The sequence below is a fragment of the Crocuta crocuta genome, unplaced genomic scaffold (assembly GCF_008692635.1).
Source record: "Crocuta crocuta isolate KB4526 unplaced genomic scaffold, BGI_CrCroc_1.0 scaffold179, whole genome shotgun sequence".
NCBI classification, from domain to species: domain Eukaryota; kingdom Metazoa; phylum Chordata; class Mammalia; order Carnivora; family Hyaenidae; genus Crocuta; species Crocuta crocuta.
The window spans coordinates 18219192-18246534 of NW_027551568.1; the positions used below are offsets into that span (position 1 = coordinate 18219192).

General features: G+C 35.7%; 1 long non-coding RNA gene across 2 annotated transcripts; it reads left to right on the forward strand.

Annotated features, from left to right (window-relative positions):
* The first annotated feature begins 202 nt into the window (after positions 1 to 202).
* LOC144220347 (uncharacterized) lies at positions 203 to 25330 on the forward strand. Of its 2 annotated transcripts, none has more exons than XR_013331705.1 (3): positions 203 to 381; positions 11766 to 11883; positions 24983 to 25330. It is a non-coding gene; the product is annotated as an uncharacterized LOC144220347 (long non-coding RNA). The 2 variants fall into 2 exon arrangements; XR_013331704.1 differs by lacking the exon at positions 203 to 381 and adding an exon at positions 3899 to 3974.
* Positions 25331 to 27343: the final 2013 nt, after the last annotated feature.

Below are 27343 nucleotides of genomic sequence, written 5' to 3' on the forward strand. Positions count from 1 at the left end.
AGATGCTGGCGAGCATGTGGAGAAATGGGCACGCTCCTACACTGTTGGTGGGAATGTAAACTGGTGCAGCCCCTCTGGAAAACAGTGTGGAGGTTCCTCAAAAAATTAACAATAGTACTCCCCTATGACCCAACAATAGCACTGCTAGGAGTTTATCCAAGGGATACAGGAGTGTGGTTGCATAGGGGCACATGTACCCCAATGACCATGGCAGCACTCTCAACAAAGGCCAAAACATGGAAAGAACCTAAGTGTCCATCAACTGATGGACAAGAAGATGTGGTATATTTATACAGTGGAGTACTCCATGGTGATGAGAAAGAATGAAATCTGGCCATTTGTAGCAACATGGAGGAACTAGAGGGTGTTATGCTGAGCGAAGTAAGTCAGGCAGAGGACAGATACCATATGTTTGCACATATAGGTGAATTAGGAGGAAGCTAATGGAGGATGAAGCCAGAGAAGAAGGGGAAAAATAGTTGGGGAGAGAGAGGGAGGCAAACCATGAGAGACTCTTGAATGCTGAGAACAAACTGAGGGCTGATGGGGGTGGGGGAAAGGGGAAGGGGGGTGATGGGCATGGGGAAGGGCACTTGTTGGGATGAGCACTGGGTGTTATATGTAAACCAACTTGACAATAGATTATTTAAGAAAAATAAATTAATTAATTAATTAAAAAAAATTTAAAAACCCAGCAATCTACCTTCTTTTAACAACCCTCTACTAAATTTTAAGTGCCAAAATAATTTTTAAAAGATGGCTTATAATAATTGATAATGTTTGCATTACTAAGGATGGAAAAGAGATTCAATATGTTAAAAAAAACTGACTCATGATATATTTCTGAAAGTTGCTGACTAATCAACCAAATCTTTTATTAGCATCTAGTAGTCATTTATAACCAGCAAGAAGTAAACCAAAAACGACTTCAAGTTTAGTACCCCTAATGTATTATGCTGAAATTCCAGGTTTTTATTTCTTTTGCCTAAAAGAAGTAAGAATGAACATACACTAAAATGTGCATCTTATTAAAAACATGCCGAGATATGTTCCCAAGAAACTTCAGGCAATGTGGATAATCTCATAAAAACAAAACAAAACAAAACAGTTTTTCTACAGTCTATCCCTTTAAAACCATGGTTTATTTCATAGTTGTATTTTCTTCATTTAAAACTAATTCTTTTGAGGCTCATATAAAAATAAAATCAATTCTTAGAGTTTGATAGTCATAAACAGTAATGAGAAATTAGTTTGTATGATAGTAATGGAAACCTTTTAAAAACCCAGATTGCTGTTTTAAACTCCTGGGATTTTTGAATAGGTATCATGGGGACATATATGAATAGTCAGTGATAGTGTTCTTTATTTAATATTCAAATTTATTAATCTTCAATCATTTGATTGCATAACTAATATTTAGTAAGAATTTTTGTTTTTTTTGTTTTGTTTTGTTGTTTTTAAACAGCAGGCAACAGGGGCGCCTGGGTGGCTTAGTCGGTTAAGCGTCTGACTTTCGCTTAGGTCATGATCTCGCGGTTAGTGGGTTCGGGCCCCGCTTCGGGCTCTGTGCTGACTGCCAGCTCAGAGCCTGGAGCCTGTTTCAGTCTGTGACTCCCTCTCTCTCTGACCCTCCCGTGCTCATGCTGTCTCTCTCTCTCTCTCTCCTAGAAAAAAAAAAAAACATTTTAAACAGCAGGCAACATGACATAAAACATGGAATTTAACATTGACAGTTTTGTGTTTCAACTTACACTTTGTAAATCTGGTGCATCACACAACTCTTAGCAGTGCACAAACACCTTTCCAGCACTTCTTTTTAAAACCTAAAAGAACACCCACACATTTCTTGAACTTTAATTCTATATGTAGTTAATAAAATGTATCTTATTTGTTTTATAGCTTTAAAAGCCTTTAATTAAATTAATTAATTACTTTTTTTGCTATTCTTTGAAACTTCTTTGAGGCATTTAGGATTTTAAACACTTGATTACAGAACTTTTCTTTTACATATATAATAATTAACTATAGAGAGAAATAAAATCTGAACTAAATTTGATAACCTTCTTCTTCAAAGATCAATGAAAATGTTGTAAAAGGCTAAGCTAACCTAATCATAGTGATAAGAAATCCATTCATATTCCTTAACAGACCTCCAGTTGTAGACATCCTCACTTTTGGGTGGCACGTCTGATGCACATTAGCATAATTGGTAGGAAAATTGATCCAGGACAAAGACGAGAAGAAAGAACTGACAGAGGAAGGTTTCCTTCTTGAAACTTTCTTGAAGGTTTCAATTAAATTTGAACAATATAATTTCCTGGCTAGTATTTAACAGTAGAAATTTCTTTACCTGCCCAGGTGTCATAATAAAAAAATGTCCCTCATGATCTACAAACATTTTCTAACTAGCGTAGTTATATAAATTAGTAGTAAACCACCATTATAATATAATTTTTTTTGTAATGTTTATTTATTTTTGAGAGATCGAGAGACAGAGTGTGAGTGGGGGACAGTCAGAGAGGGAGACACAGAATCTGAAGCAGTTTCCAGGCTCTGAGCAGTCAGCACAGAGCCCCATGCTAGCTCTAACTCACAGACTGAGAGATCATGACCTTAGCCAAGGTCGCACACTCAACCAACTGAGCCATCCACATGCCTATAGTATAATTAATTTACTTGCAAATCCTTTGGTGGTTGCAGGGATATATATATTTCAATCTAAGTGGCCCAATGATACACTAAAGCTCTGGCAATCCATGGATAACTACTATGTGAGTTCAATACATCAGCATTATAAAATGGATCTTATGCATTTTATGCATTTAATGAAGTTGTTAAGTGAACATTTACTCATTCACATACAAATATTTATTGGACATTTACTCCTGCAAGCTCAGTGCTATGTGCTCTCATTTAAATTCTATATTAACTTTACAATGACAAAAGTTGGGGCTATTTCTGGTATTTTGGTACCTAAGTTCAAATTCCATTTTCATCAATGATTTATAATATTAAATTGACAATTTACTTAACCTTCCTGTGTCCCTCTTTTCCCATCTATAAAATGGGATCATAAGAGTGTGAAAAGTCATGGGAACTCTGTGATGATTAAATTCAATAATACATTCAAGTGTTTCTTGTAACAAAGTGTTACACACAGTAACTTCTATTGTTTTCCTCATTTCATATGTCCCAAACTGAGGCTATAAAAGAAAAACACCTTGCTTGCAAGCAAATAGGTAATAAGTAGAGGAGTCAGGATATAGACTCTATTTCTGTAATTTGAAATTCTCTTATCTTTTTAAAAATTATTTTTATCAACATAATACTTATGCATCATTTTTAAAAGTTAAGTGGTGCTGCAAGACTTTAAATGAAAGACAGCAACATTTTTCCTTTTCCTCTTCACTCATAATTCCAATGGCATGGTAATATTCCCCTTTTTTGATTTATTAACTTTAGACATTATTTATTGCCTTGCTATTATGAAATAGGAAGACAACACCCAAATGTCCCCACCATCTACTTTGCATTTTTTCCGTCTTCCAATACAATTTTATCAAAATTGTTCAGATAAAGCAATTTTCAGTGTTTACATTATAGTTGCTAAGTAATTATTTTTTACTCCTGAGCCAAGTCAAGCACTATATTTCAATTACCTTTCTTGTGCAATATTTTGGGTTTTTTTCCAGATTTAAATAATTTTCTTGAATTAACTTTTGTTTAATTTTCTATGTCCTTATCATTAATTTTTCATTAAGTCTTCAAAAAATATCAAAGCACTTTCAAAACCTCTTCTCTATGTGTTCTAAAACATTATGTCATCTGTTTGTTTCTCCATTCCCCTGGAGACATTATTCCGAAAGGCCACATTCTACTATCCCTTTCTCAAATTGCATCTCACACCTGCTATGCTGCTCTCCTCTCTTCATGGAGGGTCCACGCTTTCCTTGATTCAGGATTTTCTTTCTCAGGTACCTTCTTGTTTTTATGGAACATAATTTGAGATGCTAGAATAGTTGCCTAAAACGAGGGTGACTGATGATAGTCTGAAACTTACCGTTGAAAATTGTGTACTCTCAAATTTGATTGATAGTTGGCTAGAGATAGAAATCTCTGTTGAAGAAGAAAAACACATTATTTTCAAGATTTGTAAAGCATTGTTTTACTGTTGTTTAGTTTCTGGTTTTGAGATGTCAATTGCCATTCTGTTTCTCCATCCTTTAGAGAGAGCTTGTTTGTTTTCTCCATGGGAGTTTTATGGATCTTAATTTAATTTATTTCAGTTTGAGAAATTTTATGATAATAAGCTTTAGTGTGGGTTTTCTTCCCCTCATTATTCTGCACAGAATTGAAGTTGGACTTTAATTATCAGAAATTTCCTCGCATTATTTCTTTGGTGATTTCGTTTTTTCAAATTTCTCCTCTTCTTTTTTCCTGGCATTTATATTAGTCAGATGATGGACCTACTGGTTTATCATCTATCATTTAAGAATCTCCTTTCTTACCTATTTTTGGAAAATCTGAGCCTTTTTATTCTATTTTCTTGAAGATTTCTGTTGAGGCCAAAAGATAGATTAAAAAAAAATAGTCAGTGACACTAATCACCTGGGAAATGCAAATCAAAACCACAAGGGGATTATCACTTTACACCTGTTAGTATGATTATTATTTAAAAATGACAGCAAGTATTAGTGAAATCAGAACCCTTGAGCACTGTGTGGGGAATGCAAAATGATGCTCCTACTAAGGAAACCAGTATGGAGGCTCCTCAGAAAACTAAGAGTAGAATTGCTATATGGTACAGAAATGCCACTTTTAGGTATTTTTCCAGAGGAATTGAAATCAGGATCTCAAAGAGATATTAACCTTCTCATGTTCACTATAGCACTATTCATAATAACTGAGATGTAGAAATAAACTACATATCCATTAGTGGATAAATGGATAAAGAAAATGTGATACGTACATATATGTGTGTATGTAAACACACACATATCTATATGGAATATTATTCTGCCTTTAAAAAGAAGGGAATCCTATAATATATGACAACGTGGATGGACTTTGAAAACACTATGCGAAGTGAAATAAAGCCATCACAGAAGAACAAATACTTCATGATTCCACTTATACAAGGTATCTAAAATAGTCACACTCATAGAATTAAAAAAATAGAATGGTGGTTGCCATGGTTGGGGGAGAAAGAAATTGGGAGTTGCTAATTAATGTGTATAAAATTTCAATTATGAAGTATAAATAAGTTCTAGACACCTGTTGTATAACATTGTGCCTCTAGATAATAATACTGTATTGCACACCTAAAATTTGATTAGGGACATATGTTAAGCATATGTATTATAGTAATAAGAAAAGATTTCTGTTGAATTTTTAATTGAAACTATCCTGTACTATCGTTTATTGTTCTCTAATTATTCCCTTGTCTCTTTTTTAAAATTTCCTTTTTGTATAAGTCTGTCCTCATTTCAGGAAAATAATATCTTCTTAAAATCTTCAAGGTTGAAAATTTGTATGTTTTAAGATGTATTCTGATCTCTGCTTGTCCCTACTTATGGCAAGTTCCCTCTGTTATTTGCATCAATCTCCTTTTTTCATGCTGAGCCTTCTCCTATTTGTCTGATGGTTCTTGACTACTGACTCATACTTAGAATTAAAGCACTGAAGAGATGATTGGAAGCTCTGTGTGCATGACTTCACTATCGAGTGACTGTGTCGGCATCATAGCACTCTTTGTCCCAACATACTTAAATGTCCATTTCTGCATAGCTTTCTGTGCACTCTCTAAGCCATTACTTGTTTAGAAACCGTCCTCATATTTCCAGAAGAAAAGTCCTCCAATCCATAATCTGTAAAAGTAGAGGGAAAAGGATGAAAAATAAATTTCCTTGCCAAAGTTCTTGGAACTAACAAGAAGAAAGATGAGGATCTTATGTTCTATGTGTAGACTTTTTAAAAATACCTCTGGTTTCAATAATGTGCTTCTTATTTGCCAGACCTTGAGAATTGGCTTAATTTCCCCACATAGCAAGTTATCTCCTGCCAAGAGTGAGAGGGATGCTAACCCAGCTATGGTGGATGAGGAAACTGCTCTTTATTCAAACTTTCAACGAGTTACAGATCTTAAAGAAACACTTTAATTTAGCTGATGCTTCAAATTTCTAAACTTTCTAAGGTTCTACAACATGGACTTTCTTGTTTTTTATTTGATATTTCAATTGTAGGTAATTACCATATTTATTGATTCTAAGATGAAATATTTTTTCTCATTTTAATATTTTTGAATGTGGGGTACCACATTACATTAAATTGCATTATGGAAGATTGTCTTTTCTAAAGATAGCTGAAATAATATCTTCATCCAACATGCTCTTTTTGATAGAGACCTTACTATTCTTCCATCAAGGTAACAAATATACATCTTTTGCCACTGAAACTGGTTGAACATTTGTGGCTTCCTTGTTTAATAGTGTGGAGTAAAAGTGAGGCTATGTGTCTTGAAGATAGGTCCTAAATAGCAATATGATTCTGCCCAGCTGTTTTTCTTGAGATATTTGTTCCTTTTTTTTTTTTTAATGTTTATTTACTTTTGAGAGAAAGAGAGACAGAGGCGTGAGTGGGGGAGGGGTAGAGAGACGGGGAAACAGAATCTGAAGCAAGCTCCAGGCTCTGAGTTCAGCACAGAGCCCGATGTGGGGTCTGAACTCAAGAACCATGAGATCATGACCTGAGCCGAAGTTAGATGCTTAAACGACTGAGTCACCCAGGTGCTCCTGGGATATTTGTTCTTGTAAATAGCTATTATGCTCTGAGGAAGGCCCGGCTACATGTATAGGCTGCATATACGTGTTCCAGGCAATAGGCCCACTTAAAGTTCCAGATGACAGCTAACAGTAATCATCATCCATGTGAGTGAAGAAGCCTTTGAGATGATGCTGGACCTAGCAAGTATGTGGTCTCAATTACATGAGATTTCCTGATCCAGCTAGGTATAGCATCCCCTAGAACTGTGAGAGCTAATAATGAAATTATTATTGTTGATCTAAGCTTCTAAATTTGGGATAGTTTATTACATAACAAGATAAGTAGACATTCATAATCATAAATTTATAATTATATTTGGCAGAGATTTTTTTCTTTCTCAATGAAACAAACTAATGGTGCATCTTATAATAAATGGAAACTCAGATTAAGAAAATATATTAGTATTCTACTTTGTCTTGTTAACTCTTCTTTTGCTTTCTATGTTCCAAAAATTTGTTGTCCTATCTGGATTACTGGTCCTTCCCCTGGTGATTTTATACCTTTCCTTTCTTTTCCTTTTAGTGAGATTATGAGAAAGAGTGGTGGTATATGTTCAATCTGCACAGGTATCATACTGTATACAAGGTTCTAAATCTACAGATGTAGTTTCAGCACTAATCTTAAAGACAGTGTCGGGGTGCCTGGGTGGCTCAGTTGGTTAAGCGTCCCACTTCGGCTTAGGTCAGATCTTATGGATCATGGGTTCGAGCCCCGCATCAGGCTCTGTGCTGACAACTCAGAGCCTGGAGCCTGTTTCAGATTCTGTGTCTTCCTCTCTCTCTGCCCCTCCCCTACTCATGCTCTGTCTCTTTCTGTCTCAAAAATAAATAAACTATAAAAAAAAAATTTAAAAAAAGACAGTGTCATAAGGATTTTGGTTTGTTGATTTGTTTGATTTTGAGTTATTATCCTGATTTTATTTCTTTATTTTAGTGTTACAGTGCAATGGCATTGAAACAATTCAGTGAAGATACTCTGCACAAATAATAAAAATATAACCAAAAAATGGACCAAAATTACTTATGTAGTGACAATAAAGAAGTTAGCCTAACATTCTGATCCTTTCATAAGCACAAAAAAGAAATGTTAGTTCTAATAGGAATTTCAAGTGATAATTTAATGAGATAATACATATAATACATGCCTACTACATAATATATCTATAATAAATATTGTTTCAATATTAATGGACAGAATGTAATTTTCTTCATTATTTTGAATGGAGTAGAAATAAATTAAATTTTAACAAAGCATTAATTGTTTCTGATCTATTAATCATGTTGAGTTTTTCATAATATTATATCTTTAATCTCTTACCATGAATGTACTTAAGCCTAGGATTGCTTTTTGTCTTCCTGACATCAGTTTCCTTTTCTTCTGGTAACAGAAGCTCAAGTTCCCTCATTAGCTAGTTTTGGTAAACTGACCAACCATGTGGCTCAGCTTTCTCATTCGCAAAGAGTACATAAATGATTCAAAGCAGGCCATAACTAAGTTCTCTTCCAGGAATTTGAAAATTAAATTGAGCAATCCAGAGATTGAAAATGGTCAGGTTTCACTCATCCCAAGGATAGCATTTTGAACCAACTGCCCATTAATTCTTGTTGCCTGGATTCCTGGAACTGCCTTATCGGCCCCTTGCTGGTGTGTTTCTTCAACTATTCCTTTGAATCACCAAACAATTCTATCTTCTTCCTAATAAATTTCCAGTTTTGCTCAAATTAATCAGAATTTGTTTCTGTTGCATGCACCCAAAGACTATCCATTGATACATTGATATTCTGAGAATTCATTTTTAACAAAAAGATAAGCTGTATTTGAAGATAGATCTGACTTGATATAGATGAGGGTAGTTTAACCAGCTTATAATTTTCCATGCCCTTTCCACAAAATATCTCCTTATTCTCAGAATAGCCTGTTCTTATGTATATTAAAGCCAAGATTATTCACTTTCCATATCTTTAAGATTTCAACAAACACAAGGATATATAAGTATGTATTTGGGAATATGAAAGTAAAGTCTAAAATAGAGTAAGATCAAATGGCTATAACTTGAAAGCAAGACTTATTTCAAATATGTTAAGATAAACAAAATTGCCTTCACAGGACAGGTAAACATATTAAGTACACTTATCTGGAATTCTGGTTGGAGAATTTTCTGTAACTTTAAGTCGGCTTATAATTTAAAATTTACACATCACTTGGAGGTTTTCTCCTTCTACAACATTTAGCCAGTATGGTGGAAAACTGAAGCAGCTCCTTTGTGAGCTGTGGCTTAAGTAATACACAGAAGACCCATTTATGGGATGGGCCTCTGAACACTGCCAAATTATAATTATCCATAAACAAAAACCAGGAACCCAGAAAAAAAATCTATTCATATTGCCATGCCTTCTTAAAGCCCTTCCTTGGATTATTTCTGTTGCTACCCAGTGTCATCTTATTACCAGCTGATGAGTGGCACAGATGGCTCAAAAGAGAGAGGTTTGTTTCTGTCATGGTTTGTACTATTTCTTCATGCCTTTACTTACAGAGCTTTGGTGGCTTTCAATTTCTTTTATTTCTCGTGTAATTGTCCACTGTTTTTGTTGTTGTTTTTACTTAATTAGTCAGGATGTGGGTTAAGTGTATAGGGTCCTTGCCTGGCTCCTTTGAACTCATGGTAACTGAAAATAACTCTGTTTATTGTTCTTCTGATGTTTGTTTGAAAGGTGCCCAGAACCATTTGGGTTTCACTACGTGACAAGAAGCTGGCCCTGAGTTCTGACATTTTCAGCCTGGTATCTGAGCATGTGTGCATATAGTATCTTTGGCTTTCTAAGGCTTTTGCAACTTTGGTCTTTTGTCTTATTCTCCCTCCCATTTTCTCCCTCCCTTTCTCCACATCCCTTGCTCACTCACTTGTCTTCTTTGTCTTTCTTTCTCTCTTTCTATACACACACACACACACACACACACACACACACACAGGTTTTCACCATTCATGGCCATTTTGATAATTATTATGTATGAGAGAAGTTCAGTAATAAACAGCAAAGCTACTACCCCAAGTTTTCCTACTTAAGATTACCTTCCAATTTCTTTTCTTTTTTCTTTCTTTTTTTTTTTTTAATTTATTTCTAGGAGAGAGAGAGAGAGCGTGAGCAGGGGAGGGTCAGAGAGAGAGGGAGACACAGACTCTGAAACAGGCTCCAGGCTCTGAGCTGGCAGTCAGCACAGAGCCCAACGCGGGGCTCGAACCCAAAAACAGCGAGATCATGACCTAAGCGTAAGTCGGACGCTTAACCGACTAAGCCACCCAGGCGCCCCTACCTTCCAATTTTTATGTTTGCTATTTCTGTTTGTTTTCTTTTCCACTCTCTCATTATCCTTAAGAATTCCTTCTCACTACTACAAATTTTCACTTTGCCTAGGAATTGGTGGAAAATCATAACAGAAGCTTTAGGCATCTCCTACTTTCATGAATCCACAGATGTTAGGGAAATTTCAGTGACTCCACCTTTGCTCCGTTCACGTGATCTTTGATAGAAATTTTCCAATGCCAGCTAGCAATTCAGACTGATTTCTCTCTCCACAGACTTCCATCTCTTTTACACTTTAAGAATCAATTTTAGGTCCTAGGATTATTTTATTTCACCTTCCTGAAAGTTTCATTTAATATACTTTGCTTTTTAAACTTTATATGTATTCAAAAGTTCATAGGCAATGAATCTGTAGAACATGTACATATACAGTATCTCCATGTAGTTTCCACCATATCCTTTATATGTGAGTGTCAGAATTATATTTCAGAGTAAGGACCAAAGGGGCTTTTAGGAGAATGGTATTTCATTAACTTACCTTCTGGCATTTTAACTGTTATCAGCTGTACAGTTTAGTTTTATTACAACAGACATTATTGTGATAACTTTTCCTACTTTATCTTTGCAATTTATTGGAGCAGTTAATTTCTCAAAAAGTAAGAGCATTTTTTCTCATTAGAAATTCCTTCATGGCCTCTTTGATACATGTTCCTTGCTATTTAGAAGAACTGCTGATAAGTGATTTTGACTTGTATCCTCAATAATGTGAGATGTTTAACAGAAACTTGGCAGACCACTTAGGGGCTGAAGCCATTCCTTAGAACCAGCCCCAACTGATTAATTTCTGTCCCATTACTGCCACCAACATTCAAAAAGTTCCCATATAGCGATGGCCAGCCAAATATACTTATGAACTTCCTAAGGATAAAGTTCTTACTTTGTTTAATGAATCATTTTTTCCCTAAGATTATTGTTTCTTTTTTTTTAGTTATATAACTCCAGCATTTGACAGCATTGAGCTTTAAGGACAGACTCTATTAGCTCAAAGTAAGTGAGAGAGATTTCAATTATCCAATAAATATGCGTTCTGTATAACTCCAAACCATGCAACTCAATCATCCAAATTATCTTCTTTGACCAAATGAGCAAGCAAAAGCCATTCTCCTTTCTCTTTGTCACATTAAAACTACTCCATCTGTACAAATTTTATCTCTGGCCTCTCTTTTTGTACCTTTCTCTATTTTCTAATGTTTTCCTCTCTTTAGGACTTTGATTTTATTGTTTTCCTTTTCTTTATTTTTTCTTTTTTCTTTTTTTTCTTTTCTTTTCTTTCTTTTTTTTTTTTTTTTTTTTTTTTTTTTTTTTGGTCTAGTTGTTTCCTCACAGAGTTCCTTGTAGATAAAGGAGGATCGTTTACATCTGAAAACATGACCCAAACGTGTCAGCCTTCATGGAGTCTAGTAAGTGGTAAATAGGAAGGAAAGAATAGTTAAGAATCCAGTGATATGAGTGGAACAGGAAAAGGAATGAAAAGGTTGATAATGACTGACATGAAAAGATGGTAGACTATTTTAATTACCCAAGTATTAGAGCTGTTTGTAGACATGACTCTTCAAATTTCTGTTTTTTCTCTTTCCACAGGGAGCACTTGTCTTAAAAATCCACAGAGTGGTCCACATTCAGAGCTTCAAGATTCTATCCCCTACCTTCTGGGTTTATAAACAAAAGCTCTCACTAGTGAATCTTTATGTCCCATTGGGTAAGTCAATGTTAATTAACTGTATGACATTAACAACAACTCCAACATTCTTGGATGTCTACCATATATCTACAGAGCCAAAGGTATTTTCCATACATTATTTTATTCATTCCCTTCTGATGTCCTTTAAGGTAATCATTGTCCCTAGTTTATCATCAAGGAAACTAAGGTGAGAGAGGTAAGGTAACATTTTCAAGATTACACAGGCACTGTGTCCAAAAGCACTATGACCTTCAGGTCTTTGGGTTTAGGTCTTTAAGATGGGTTCTGTATCTCTTCTACTCTCTTTGGCATATGTCCAATGATGTGGGAAACACATGCAGAAGGAAATGGTAGATAAAATTAAATTTCCTTATAACCTGAAGCCCATTGACAAATACTTGAGGGAGGCAGAGTCGAGCATTTCTCCAGGAACTCCCTATTGTCTTAAGGTTAATACTTCGCTAGAGGGAAAAACAACCTTAGCTTGACAATTGCTAGGCCTCCATATCCTGTGAGTCTTCTTTAGTGTATGAAAGTCCCTTTGGAAATTTCCCTTGATTTTATCTCCCCCAACTCCCAAATATATAATCAGTCCCTCCTTGGTGTGGTCTGGGGTAGTTCTTCTTATTTGCAGGTCCTGTCCCTGTCTTTAATAAAATCACCTTTTGCACCAAAGATATCTCAAGAATTTCTTCTTGGCCATGGGCTCTACCTCTACTACCACCATTCTAAAACCCTATCATCCACTATCCACCAAAATTATACCGAAAATTGTACTTGATGTTTTCCAATTTGAACAAAAATAATAGAAAATTTGGGTGCTCTGCTTAATTGAAGTTGTAACTTACTTTTATTTCATTGAAATCTCACTTTAGGCTGTTACCCATATTTATAATACAAAGCCCACCTATCAGTAACATTATACCTTTTTTTCCTAAAGGTTTGGTAATTGGGTAAATTTTACATCTATTACAGTGCTACGTCCAAGGCACTGGGTGATAAATAAGGCCCATAGAGTTGTGCCTCAACTAGCTTACATGCTAAGATCCCAATGCAGAGAAATGACAGATCCTGAAGTAAGTCATCGGCTGGGCACTGGTGAGCTTTGTGGGCTTTTTCAAAAGAGATGAGCTCTAAGAATGCTTCTTGTATATTAAGTAGGAAACAAACTTGGCCTTCAGGAACACATGAAACAACACTAAAAACTGAGTTTGCATGACACAGAAAAAGTTTCAGAGGGACAATGGAAAGAAAATGTAGAAAATCAGAAGGGTTAGAAAAGAATCACCCCATTTATGCAAGGCAGTGCAAACAGGGTACTGCAGGCTTAGGAAGGACATGTGATTGATTGGCAGAATGGAAGACAAAAGCAGCCTTGATGGCATTATTCTGAATTGCTTATGAAAAGGTTATATGACATCCAAAGCCGGAATATTCCTAAGTGGCTCCTACACTGATGCTGCCTAAGTATTGGGAGGAAGAGTAAGGTGTGCTTCAGCCTTTAATTCCACATGTCAAACCATGGGGCACTTGGACAAATCTTTATATCTTCAAGAAGTTTTGAAAGTAAAAGCTAGAAGACTCTTCAAGGATTTGTCTAGTACGATTCCATTATTTAGCAGGCAGGGAAACTAAGTTTCATGAGGTGAAGTGAGTTAATTGAAATCACAAAGGTGGTGGATTTTAAAATGGAGAACGTTACTATTTAGGCTACTATCTAAGCTGCTGTAACAAAGATTCTCTAAAACTCCCTGACTCAATTAACACTCCAGGGAAGGGAGATCACAAGGTCATCTGGCGACCCCATCACCTTCAACATATGGCTTCCAAAACTAATCTTATCTTCACCATGTCTAACCAATGGGAAGTACAATGTTGAACTTTACCTGAGTCCTATGATTCTGGAAAACAGTAAAGGTTAAGAAATCTCTCCACTCTTTTGTGCTCTGAGAAATGGCTTACTGAAAGAGTCACCATTTCCAATATGATTTGCATAAGACCTATGAATACCCCTTTGTTTACCTTGGCGGGGCTAGATATAGGATCTAATGTCTTATTCTTTGCCCCATAGATAATTAGTTGAATGCTTATTCCCAATGATCAGTTAGAACAAAATATTTGCTAATCAAACTTTGGTTGAGTTTCTCTCCTCCCTTAGCTCCTGAATTTTGACCCATTCTAAGCCTTAGTCTGCATACATCTTACTCCTGGGAATAGGTTGGCGTCAGAGGTAAACATTCTATATTCTGCTATCAGATCACACAACCCTTGTATCTCACACTTGGTTCCTTTTAGCTCTGGGGTTTGAATCCTGGGTCTCCCACACAGCTCTATGATCTACATCAAATTTTACCTTCTTTATGTATCAATTTCCTCATTTAAAAATAATGATTAAAGTAGAATCTGCTTCATAGAGTTTGGGAAAATATTAAATGAGAAACTGCAGGTAGATGGCTTAGTCTACTACCTCTGTACAGTAATCACCACCAATGATAGTTCTCCACATACTAGAACAATGTATAGTATTTTGATATCCATTGTGTTTCACACTTCTCACAGTGACATAGTAACAATATAGTAAGGTTACTATTGTTATCATTTTACATAAAATGGATCTGAGACTTATTAGGATTAAGGGATTTTTCTCATATCAAACATAGTAGTAGAGTATTTGGGATTCAGAATTTGGTTTCTCCAACTATAATTTCCATCTCTGTCATCTCCTTCATGTTACAGCATGCACTTTCTTAACTTGTAGAGTATATTATATAATTAACACACCCTGATTTTAAGGGAGAAAACACTGTTTTATTGAATCAGTTTACTCAAATGAAATATAAAGTTGCATTTCTCTAATAAATGCATGCAAAAGTAAGAAATATCTTATTTTCTCAAAACAAGTTATTGAGCAACAAATGTCTACATAGATAATTCCATTGGAGTTTTTGAACCTGTTATGCCTGGTCAACCAGACCAATGTCCATGGCATGAAGTAGTCAAAAAAAGATATGCTGAATGTGTTGAAAAGAAAGAAGAAAATATGGGAAGACTTTTGGAAAAATGACATCAAATAGGACCACAGAATAGTTGGAAATGATGCTAATGCAAAGGCATACTTCTGTTTTGCTCTCAGATTAATGATGACTGCAGACTTTCTTTAAATTCCAATTCTGTTCTTATCCACTTCAATTCTATTTAACTTGAAGGAAAAGAACAGCATGTTAAAATGGTTTAGTGGGGGATTTGGGACTACCTTTTTAATAAAATTAAGGGAAAACTCAGGAATCAGTACTTTAGGGGACTTAAAAATCAAACTTCAGTTAACTTGGAAGAGATAAATATTTAAACTCTAAATATCCTATGGAGCTCTTTGATGGTATCTTTAGGATCATGGAAAGATTGTGGCACTACAACAGTAAACAGAAATTGAAAAGAGATCATAATTTGAATATTGAAAAATATTTCTAATTAACTATGCGTACATGATCAGCATTAGATTATAGGATTCATGAGGGCAGGGAAGATTTCATATTCAAGTCTGTCTCTATCCATTCTTCCATCCATCATCCATCTGTCTATCTATCCATTCATTGGTTCATTCAGCAAACATTTACAGAATCCCTATTATATCTGTGCCATTGGCTAAATGGAACACAGGAATGAGAATTCAATTCCTTCCTTCAAAATGCTATAGTCTACTTGAGGATACTTACATACACAGCACCCAGCAACAGAAACAAACTGTACATGTGTTATAAGGAGGTACAGGAAAATTAGGATATTTAGGGAAGTGATTAATTATGATGAAATCATTACATAAGGAAAATGCTTAGTACAGTGGGTTCCATGGTTCTGATAAGCAACAAATAATTACAAAATAATTGAGTCAATGAATGAGCACTAAAAGCCATACTCATTCAAGGTGGTGATTTCAGGCTTGACTGAATTATTCATACTTGGTATATTTTTAAAAGTCAGACCAGATGATTTCCAGGTCTATGAAGAGAGCCAATTCAATTCAACAAAATTCGTTTTCATAAAGTCCTTGTTCATAATGCTTCATTGGTTCTCTTGGAAGTTGACTGACGGTCAGACTCTCTCTGCAGGATGAAACATCAGGAACCCTGTGCGCATAATAGGTTATTAAGAATATGTGGTTGGAAGGCAAATAACCCTACATCAAGTTCCCAAAACACATTTTCCCCTGGGAGCCATTTCCTATATTGACCTTCCTACCCAATAAACCTACACACATATACACACACATGCAATACACACAATTCGAAGTTTGTTGCTATTATTGTTTATACCCAAACTAGAAAAGGTATTCCTCCTACATGCTATCCTGTACTTCTTCTCTTATAGTAGTGGTGACACTATTCATTTTTATGTTTAACTTTATTATAAATTCTTTGAAAGCACAGAGTGAGTCATTTTTACCATTATATTCCCATTGCCTCATGTAGGTCTTGGCATATGATAACAAGAAAATTATTATTCATCAATGGAGTAACAACAACAACAAAAAAAATGAATAAATGAATGTAATGTATTGCTAGACTAATCTTCCCTAAAAGAGATCTGACCATATTAGACTTCCACTATGAAACTCTCTACTGAATTCTTTTTTAAAAAAGGTTTTTAATGTTTACTTATTTTTGAGAGAGACAGAGACAGAGCACAAGAGGGGGAGGGCAGAGAGAGAGGGAGACACAGAATCTGAAGTAGGCTCCAGGCTATGAGGGGTCAGCACAGAGCCTGATGTGGGTCTCAAACTCATGAACTGCGAGATCATGACCTGAGCCAAAGTCCGACACTTAATCAACTAAGCCACTCAGGTGCCCCAAAACTCTCTACTGAATTCTAAATACAATTTAAACACCTTAGAATGACAGTAAAGATCTTATGTAATCGAGTCAACATTATTGCTCATTCATATGTCAAAAATTCCAGCAACATTGGCGTCCTGAAAATATTTTTGAAGACATTGCACATCACTATTTCTCCTGGGTCTCATATTCATCGGACTGTTGAAACTTTGCCCACCTTCCAAACCCAGCAGAGCTGCTTCTTCCTTTGAGGATCCCTCTCTCCTCTAACTCAACCCCAAACTCTAAGAATTGTTGTTGTTTTTTTCCTTTTACATTGTCTTACCATAAACCACCATAAATTATATTTGGATTTTCAGTGCATATTTCATCTCCCTCTAAGACTGTGAGTTTCTGGAGGGCAGGGGCTATATTGTTTTTATCCTTATAATCACAACAGTAAAAGATAAATACGGTTTTATCAGTGAGTAAAAGGAAAGCAAACTTTTCAAATAGATGGAGTTTATAATATCTTTTGATTCATTTTCCAAGTGGTCACAGATTAATGTACAATGAAATCTTTTTTTTTTAAATTTATTTCTAGGAGAGAGAGAGAGAGACAGCGCGAGCAGGGGAGGGTCAGAGAGAGAGGAGTCACAGACTGAAACAGGCTCCAGGCTCTGAGCTGGCAGTCAGCACAGAGCCCGATGCGGGGCTCGAACCCATGAACCGCGAGATCATGACCTAAGCGAAAGTCGGATGCTTAACCAACTAAGCCACCCAGGCGCCCCTACAATGAAATCTTTTAATCCTTCCTAAATATATCTTATATCTTCACAGGTAGATCTTCCTTATTCAAGTCTACTCTAAAAATATAGCTAATAGCATCCAGTCACATAATTCTTGAAAAAATCAAATGAGGTGATACTTATAAAGTATTTACCAGATGTCTGGTCTATAATAATCAGTAATTAAATATTATTTCTACTTATTACTATCTTTATTCCTATTATTACCATATCATTAACATTAATTATATCATGATGCATTTGGGTTGACATTTCAAAGAGAATTTGAGCATGGTCATATTGGATTTTCAATCTTTTCATTTTATATTAATTTTTTCAAAGACTCATATGTTGTATGAAGTTATTATTGCCAAATCCAGGCCCCCATGTCTTACGAGGGGAGCTGTATGATTCTTGACTCCATAATACTTGGGAGATGCATGTGTCGCTGAAGTGCCATTGATTTTCAAATAAAGTGAAATGCTTTCATTTAATGCTTTCTTAAGAGAATTACAGCGGAGGTTGAAGAGAGTTTGGCTTTAGAGAAATCCATTATTAATTTTGCATGGCAAAATTGGGATTTATATATCGAAATTTAAATGCAAAGGTCCCTTACAGCTGCTAAATCAAAATGTTGTTCTAAAATTATTTGTCTTTTCTTTCTATGAAATGAAAGGGCTGTTTTGTCCTAGACTTTTAAATCACCTGCTTCACTAGAACACGTCTTAGTGTTTGCTCTAAAGTAGTACAACCTCTTTGTTTAGCATATTGGGTTTAACCTCAGATTTCTCATCTATGTAATTTTTTTCTGAAGAATCTTAAAGAGCTTTTTATCAGCTTAAAAAATCCTTATCTCTAGCCCTCCCTTCATGGTAAGAGACACATTAAGCTAAACCAGACATAGAAATACATTCATAGTCCACCTTGAGTGGGCCCCATTAATTCAGTTTGTCTTAACTAAACACTAGCCTTAACTCCAATGACTTTCACCTTGAAGGTTTCTAACATGAACTGGTACATTGTCAGAAGTATGCTGAAGAAACTTCAGTCCAATGCAACTCCTTTAAACCAAGAAGAAATGACTTTAAGAATGTTATAGCTTTAAAACAAAAACCAAAACTTACCCTTGTCTGTTCATTGTCTTAAACAGTAAAACTACAATACCACAAAGCTGGATTTTTCATTGTTAGGCTCTCTCTAAGTAATAGGAATTTTTCTTTAAAAAGATGGAAGTAGAGTGTGATATATTTTGTCCATGTGTGCATAGCTTAAAGGCAGAAGGAATTTTGTTCAGACTACTCGCTCCCTTCTTAGTCCCCCCAGATTTTCCCTTGGGCTAAATCAAGCATAGAAAATTTTTGCTTAAATGCATTTTTTAAAGGAAAAGTCATAATCAATTGAGGAAAAAAGGCATCTGATAATGAAAATGGTTTTTTCAAGCATAGCGATAACATTTGCTGCTGTGCATTCTATAAAAAGCCTTTAGATTCCTATAACAGGGGCAGTGGTATTGCTTTGCTTCCTGCTGCTGATTATAATTTTAAAGATGGAAAATCTAGATGTTCTATTTTGTCCTATGAAACAATCTCTAACTCTGTGGTCAGCCTGGTGTCATATTTATCTGGGACCAAAATTTTCCTAGGCAACAAGAAATGTGCATTGTTTAGTTCTTCAAACATTATTATGCAACTTCTATTCTTGGTTCTGAGATACAGTAATTAAAACATTCTGGCTACTTAGAGCTTGTATATGTAGGTAAACAGTTAAAATATCATGTGGTTAGAGTAACATTTGATGTTATTCCCAGAGCTATGGGGATGTGAGGAAAAGAGATCTACATCCATCTTGAAAAGGAATTTCAATCTTGTAGAGTCTTCTAAAAGATAGAACTCTTGGCCATGTTTATTCATTGCCTTCCTGCCTAGAATGCAGGATGATCAGGCTGGGTGATGCTCTTTGGGGTTAAAAAAAAAAAAAAAAAAAGTTGTCTATAGAGTCCCCAGCATCTTGCTTTTCATGCCTCAATATATTTGCATCTGAAGGCAATTTTAAATGGTAGCACCAAAATATTTTGAGCCAAAGTAGCATCACCAGACATTAGGCTTTAATGATTAAAGATCAGTAGCACAGCACAGAGGTTACATGCATGTTTTGGGACTGAGCCATTTTGTTTCCAATCCTGTCTAACCCAAGTTAGCAGTTACTTAGGCCAGTTACTTAACTTCTATACAAGACTCAGTTTTCTCATCTATAAAATGCAGATTATATTACCTATCTTAAACAAATAGTAAAAATTGAAAGACTGAATACATATGAAGCTTTACATAGTATTTGCACATAGTACATCATTAATATATGGTAGTTAACATTATTCTGACATCATTATATATTTATAGTACTTTAGACTACTATAATAGTATATACATGTTATTAGTTCTGTATATAGTACTAAATACTATTTTCATTTATTTAATTTTTACCACTACCTGTTTAAGTATTATTATTCCCACATTATAGATGAGCAAAGTGGAGGTCAAGGATAAATGACCAGCAGGAGTGGACCACACCACCAGAAGGCTGTAAAGAGGGAACTGAGCTTAGTCTTTGATGGCTATATCAGGCATACTCTTTCTTCCCAATATGTCAAAGCTGAGCCTGTGAATATGATGACCAAAAAGTGAAGCACAGGTTTACATTAGAGATTATCCTTCTCTTTCCTAGCCAATTTTTTTTTCATTAAAAAAATTTGAAGCCTGACTCATGACAAAAGGTAGGGATGGGCCTTTTTAAAAAGTAAGTCTTAAGTATTAATGCAACAGCTTTTGGTAAATTACTGTTATTTAAAATTCTTTCTATGTACCTCCAGGATGTGTAATAGCTTGCCTCATTTATGCTTTTTCTTATTCATTCATTCTCAATGGACAAAAATTCTAATTCATTCAATCTCTCCTGACACATTGTACTTGGCAGGTAATTCGTAATAAGCTTTAATTTTGAAAATGAACATTTGTCATTTGGGACCGTCATTTAGATAGTTTAAAAACACTGAACCCGCTGTGCAAACATCTGGAAAACTTGATGATAGGGGATTGTTTGCTGCAGTCAACACGTCTACCAAGTAAATGACAGAATCAGACATAGAAAGGTCTGTTGTCAGAGATCACCAAGAATGATGATTTGTCTAGGAAGAGCTGTTGGTGGAAGTAAAGAAGGAAAAAAGTCATTTTCCAACAATTTGGCAAGTGCATTTGCTATTTTGGGCCAGTTTCTAATTGATGCTTTAAGCCTATGATCCAATGTACTGTTAATAGGAAATCCATACACAGAGACTCATACCCATGTGAAGATAGACATCTGAGGTAAATTTAAAGATGAGAAAATTAATGCAAAATGCCATACTTTGAAAGTAAATCCTTTGGGAATTGTCAAATGCCAGTCAGTTACTTGTCTAAGTCAGCATTCTTACGAAGACTATAAAACCAAGAACAGGGTTGTGAGAATTTAGACCACAGTTCCTTTAGCAATATATACAGATAATTAGGAAAGTAACTTGATGGAAATTATGATTTTAGTTTTAAAATATGATAATCTATTCTTTAAAAATAATTTATATCACAGGACCTAAAGCCTTCTTGTTCACCATCTTCTTTGATAAGCTTCATTTTTAAGATGGACTGAAAACTTTAGGGAGATTCATGAGGAAGATTCTGGACTCGAAATACATAATTGTCAAAGACCAGTTTTCATAGGAATTGAAAAAGGTCAACAATGCCACCACATCCTGGGACTTACCTTGGAATGTGAGATAGGTGCGCTGCAGAATCTTACAGGAACATGTCTAATATATCCTCGTAAAATAAACTTGATGTACCTAAATTATGACTGTTTTAAGTTGTGAAGAGAAACAAACATTTAAAAAGATGTTTTAATAATTATAATATACAACTGCTCCCGCAGAGGCACAGTTAAAACACTAAGGGCAGAGGGTCCAATTGCCACGTGGAATTATAGTCTTCATTGAGGAGCTGGCATTTTGACTTGGTCTTGAAAAAGGCACAGGAATTTGCCTGGTGAAGCGTGTTTCTAGGAAAGTGGATAGCATATGCAAACACGGTAGGAAATGATTTGAGGAATGGGGAGGTTTTCTCTGGATGTGATTCCAGTGGGATTATTGGGTCTCTAATACTTTCTTTTGGTAGTAAATCCAAATTTTAGCGAATTGGTGACTCAAGGGAATTTCTTTATTAGTTATCATGTGTGTGTGTGTTGGATGGAGTGTGCATAGAAGAGGGATGTTTTTGCCATTTCTCAGAGGCAAGATCTACTCCAAATTAGGGCTCTCTAGTCAATGTAAAATTGAGAGAACAAATGTGGGAGATAGGGAGAATAAAAGTGGAAAGAAAAAGAAAAGAGTTATACCTTTGAAAATAGATCTTTTCTGTATCTTTTCCCTTTAAAAATGCTGGGATAGTCACCCCTTCAGAAGAATTAATGTATTTTCCGATGGAAGAGGTTTTTTCCAAATGTTTAATTCATCACTCCATTTTCCTAAACAGGGAAACTGAGATCCAGAGAATTTGAAAGGCTTGTTCCAAACCACAGCTATTTGCAGGTGTAAAAGGGAATAGAACTCAAATGTTTTGACTCTTGGTAAAAAAAATTCTTTTAAGCCAATACAGCTTTTAGACAAATAACCACCATATGAATTAATTGGTCAACCAATGTTTATTGATTGTACTACAGTGGCTCCATATTGTGCTGGGTTCTACAAGGAATGCAAAATAAAAAGAGTATATGATATATGGTATGGAGACAATGCATTGAAATACTAGAAAAATAAAGTAATAGGCAATATAAAATGAAAACCTGTATTAATAATTGCTATTGCAGAACCTGATGTTACCAAATGCTCATTCAGGTAGGGATGGATACCTCAGAATAACAGCCTTGATTTTTAGGTTATCTGATATAAGCTGTGAATAAAAAGTAGATTTTATTGCTCATGATCATTATAGTTGACTTGCTATGTCTTCCTAAAGCACTCTACTGAGAAGGATTTTGATCCTGTTTGATGCCAACAGAAAGGAACACCATGAGCAATTAGTAACAACTGCCATGGCCTAGTAATGACAATCAGGCCATGTTTTCTCACTCATGGTTTAGATATTCTAGGATATCTCCAAATAGTTTTAAGATAAGCATCAAAGACATAGCCAGCGTAGTAATAAACATCTTACACTGTACTTTCTTCAAAGATCAAAGCTTTTCCCAAACTAAAGGCATGCATCTGAAACAGAAAACCATACTTCTTACTCCAGAGAATGACTTGATGCCAGGAGATTATGTAAGCATCACTAATGTGCTCACATGGGAAGATATTGCTGCCAATTACATTTCTAAACTGACTATATTACTCAGATCTTAAGATGATGTCACCCTGTGTGTATGTGTATAACTTATGATATGAGACCAGGAAAGCGAAAGAAAAGATCTAAGCTGATTTGAATAGAAGCTTTGGCATCTATATGCCATTCACCTGAATAATTTTTAAATCAGACTGTCCTTCAATCTTATGATTAAATCTAATAGCTAAATAGCTAAATGCATTTTGTCAATGCCATGGATATTCTCAAAGTCTTATAAAAGATGTTCTGGGCTCATGAAGGCTGAATTAAAAGACATTCACTTGTGGTGGCTTTAAACCACATAGGATGACTCATCATATCAGTTACATCTACTTGTGCTGAAGTTTGTCTTGAGTAACTGTTGTGTTAAGTGCTTTCCATAAGTAGCATTCATGCAAATCTATTTTTTTTCCAGATCATTAAGGCACTTTAACACAAAGGGGTAGAACTGTACTGTAACCACATCCTGGGTTTGCTTCTCTATAGGAAGATTGCTTTGTGCCTGAAAGCTATACAGGATATTTAAAGACTTGAACAAATGATTAAAATTACCCACATTTATTTTTCCTGGCAGCCCCAGCCCTGTGCTTTACCTGTCATTCAACTCATCTAAAAGCCAGAGAGAAGGGCTGAGACAGAGTAGGAATCCTGTCACATGACATCACCCTCCCCTCCAATCTCCCTTTTAAGATCTCCTGCAATTGTCATTTACATTAAAGCTCTGTACTCTGGCTGCAGGTAGAGAATTGCTCTTTCGTTGAGAGTTTAATTTCTGTTCCAGGTCAGAAAACAAAGATTTTGCCAGACATGGAGCTGCTTTCGAAAGCTTTTCATTGCTAGGACTTTCTAAGCAGGAGAAGAAAGAAAAGCAGAGCACTCCTTGAATTGCTAGTACAATATAAAGGTTCCCTTAAGGAAATGAACAACTGTTTTTCAGGTTCTTTGGAGTCTAGAGTTTAAGAATTTAACAGCACCCACACTTACGATGTCTAATGAGAACTGGGGAGCAAAAGGCAGCAACTCAATAAATTCTACAACAGTTTGCAGAGCAGTAATAGGTCAGGTACTGTATAGGCACCATGGATATGAAATTCAGTTAGACCACGTCTCAGGCTTCATGGAGCCCAAGGGCTGATAAGAACAATTTATGTATTAGAACAGAACAGAACAGAAGTACACTCTGAGTATAGCTGGAAAGGTTTGAAGGGCAGTGAAGAGTAGAACAAAACAAAGGAAATGGAACGTTCTCATGTCTCATCATATTCAAGTCTATTTTGATGACATAAGTATAGACAGTGCAGTGCAGAGAAATTAGTAGGGCCTCTGTGACAAGTGCACAGTCAAATCATTTCCTATCTGTAGGATGTTGGGTTGGGAAAAGCCCAGACAAGAACTAGAGGATACTCTCTTTGTTTCTTCAAAACAGGGTCCATTGTCTTAACACCGTGGAAGATATCAGGGCTTAACTGAAAATGTGGTCTATATTTTAGTCTAGGAATATATCCTGCTAAATTACATAATCTGTCATTTTCTTTGAACTTATTTCGTAGTGATTGTGACTATCCTTATTTCTTCAATCTTGCTAATAATTCACTTTATTGGATTACAAAACAAATGCATCTTTCCATTGAGATGTTCAATGAAGAAAAGTTCAAAGAAAGAAATTAAAGTAATCCATAATCCTACCATCTCATTATGTAGACTCAGTGTTAATATTTGAAACATTTTGTCCCATAATTTTTTTTTAAATGTTTTTATTTATTTCTAGGAGAGAGAGAGAGAGACAGTGTGAGCAGGGGAGGGTCAGAGAGAGAGGGAGTCACAGACTGAAACAGGCTCCGGGCTCTGAGCTGGCAGTCAGCACAGAGCCTGACGCGGGGCTCGAACCCACGAACCGCGAGATCATGACCTAAGCGAAAGTCGGACGCTTAACCGACTAAGCCACCCAGGCGCCCCTGTCCCATAATTTTTTATAATATACTTTACTTTTATAAAATTGATCATATCATGATTTGTTATTCAGCTTGATTTTTATTGATAGAAGTATTCATGCTTATAATTTGTTTGACCAATCTCATATGATTGACTATTACTGTTCTTTTTTTTTTTTCTTCAGATTTCTTCACCAACATTATCATTCTTCATGAAAGAAGAACTGGTACAGCATTGCCAATCAAAAGAGAGGAACTTATTTGATGCATTCCAGAAAAAGAGCTACAAACAAACTTCATAAAACCCTCAACCAATGGCAATATTCTTGAAGCCAAGATCCATGTCCTGTATTTTATATTCTCTTCAATGGAAAATGTAGACCAGGTAGCCATGGAGGAGCTCATCTAAGTTACTTAGAGGTTTCAGGAAAAAAAATATAGGATATGAAATGAACTATTCAGCACTCACTATGCTAAACCTCATTTGGAATTCAAGTGCATGTCATGCTGAAAACATGACAATGATTTTACTATGAAAGCAGAATAAAATCTAGGTATTTCAAGAGGGGAAATAATATTAATAATGATGATATAGCAGCAGTTATTGAGTGCTTTTATGTGTAAGGCATTGTGATTTATATGCATTAACTTATTTACTTACTACAACCTATTGCTCTTATCCTCAAATAGTAACTGGTGAAGGAGACTCTGAAAGAACAAGTAATTTTCTTAAGGTCACAGAGGTAGTAAAGGGGTGGGATGTTCATAATTCTCTCCATGTAGATCTTACTGTCTTTTAAATCTCAAATCCAATGTTGCCACCACCCTCTGTCCTGTCATAGATACCTTTTATTATAAGAACTTGGTTTATTTTCCTCAAAGTAATTGCCACTACTATAACTATTTTCTCCCTAATTTGTTTATTACCTTTTTGCTTACCTAAAAGTTGTATAAAAGCATGGGCCTTATCTACTATGCTTATTACTATTACCTCAGCACCTTGAAGATTATCTAACAACTAGCCAATAATCCATAAATATCTTGTAGAAAGAAATACATGGAACAAAGGGCATGGTGTCTCTCCTTAAAAAACCGACAGGCTAGTCAATTCTAAGAGATGCACAGAAGTTGAATTTGGTAAATGGTGTTTTTGGGACTCCCTAAGAATCATAGTTCTATGAAGCAAAGGGGAGGAGAGTTCATACCCCTCTATGGGTGCTTAGAAAAGGGCCCAGGCAGAGGCCATTATTAAGCAGGGCCCTGGACTTACAAATTGCTTGAAAGAGTATCTTTAACTTTGTCCCAGTTATTTAAGCTTGGCCCTGGTGATTCAAGAAATGAAAGCGCTCCCCTTCAAAGAGGGAGCTAGGAAACCCCATAGCCTTGATAAAAACCCATCAAATGAGATGCTAACGCCCCACATTGATCACACTCAGAAAGCCTGACTGAAGATGTTTATCCTAATCCTCCAATCCAGACACTTCCTGAGATATGGTCAGGAGGGCTAATTACTCCAATACATAAAAACGGAAATGCTCTCAACCCAAACAGCCAGAGAGATCTCCATTAGCGGCAACAGCAGTAAACCCTGATGCTTCATCCTTGGTGAAAGAATAAAGCAATGTCGGACCAGTGACAGCAACATCTATAAAATCCAAATTGGATTCCTCCCTTGAAAATGAGCCACAGACTTCATCTCTCCCCCGATTGCTGCATATTAACAAACACGTAAAAAAATACAACCGGGAGAAGAGATTTTCTTTGCTTTATTAGACTTTAAAATCACCCTGGACTCAATCTGGCTACAGAAGTGAATCCACAACTGCTACAAAGGGAATGGATGGAAAAACAAATGACGTATTTAAGTTTCTATATCAATCCATCAATTGAAGGATGAAAATAAGCATAAACGGATGCCTTCAAGCGGGAAAGTGAGACAAGGACTCACATCTCATAGCTTAATAGATACTAGGATGAGTTACTCCCATGGCTGGAGCCATGCCCAAGCTCAGGGTCTCTGATAAACCAAAGAGAACAGAACTATCGAGACATCATACTGGGCTGGATTTCCTTGTGGCATTTAGATCATTCATGTGGGTGTTAAAACAAAGAGGTTAGTCCCACATTAGTGACCCACCTCTCTACATCCTTCCACAGAGCAGTTCTTAGACTATTTTATTGATGATCTGATAGCGTGCTGATTGATAATAACACACAATACAGAAAACAACATGTCTGGTTGATCATTAGAATGTGAATGCCAAGGAATAAAGAATTGCAATGTACTTAATTCAATTATTTTTTTTTTTGTTACCAGAAATATATGACATGGTTCTAGCCTTGAAAGAGCATACAATCTTTTAGTAAAGAAAAATATAGATGTGCAAATCTTAACAATCTCCTTAATCTTCTTAACAAAGAGATCCTTGATATTTCTGAGGAATGCCCCCAGAGTGTTTCTCCAAATCAGGAATATCACTGGAGCATATAAAGCTGCCCAATTCACTTGAACCTAATGGAATAATTCTGAGCTGCAGTATCTTAAA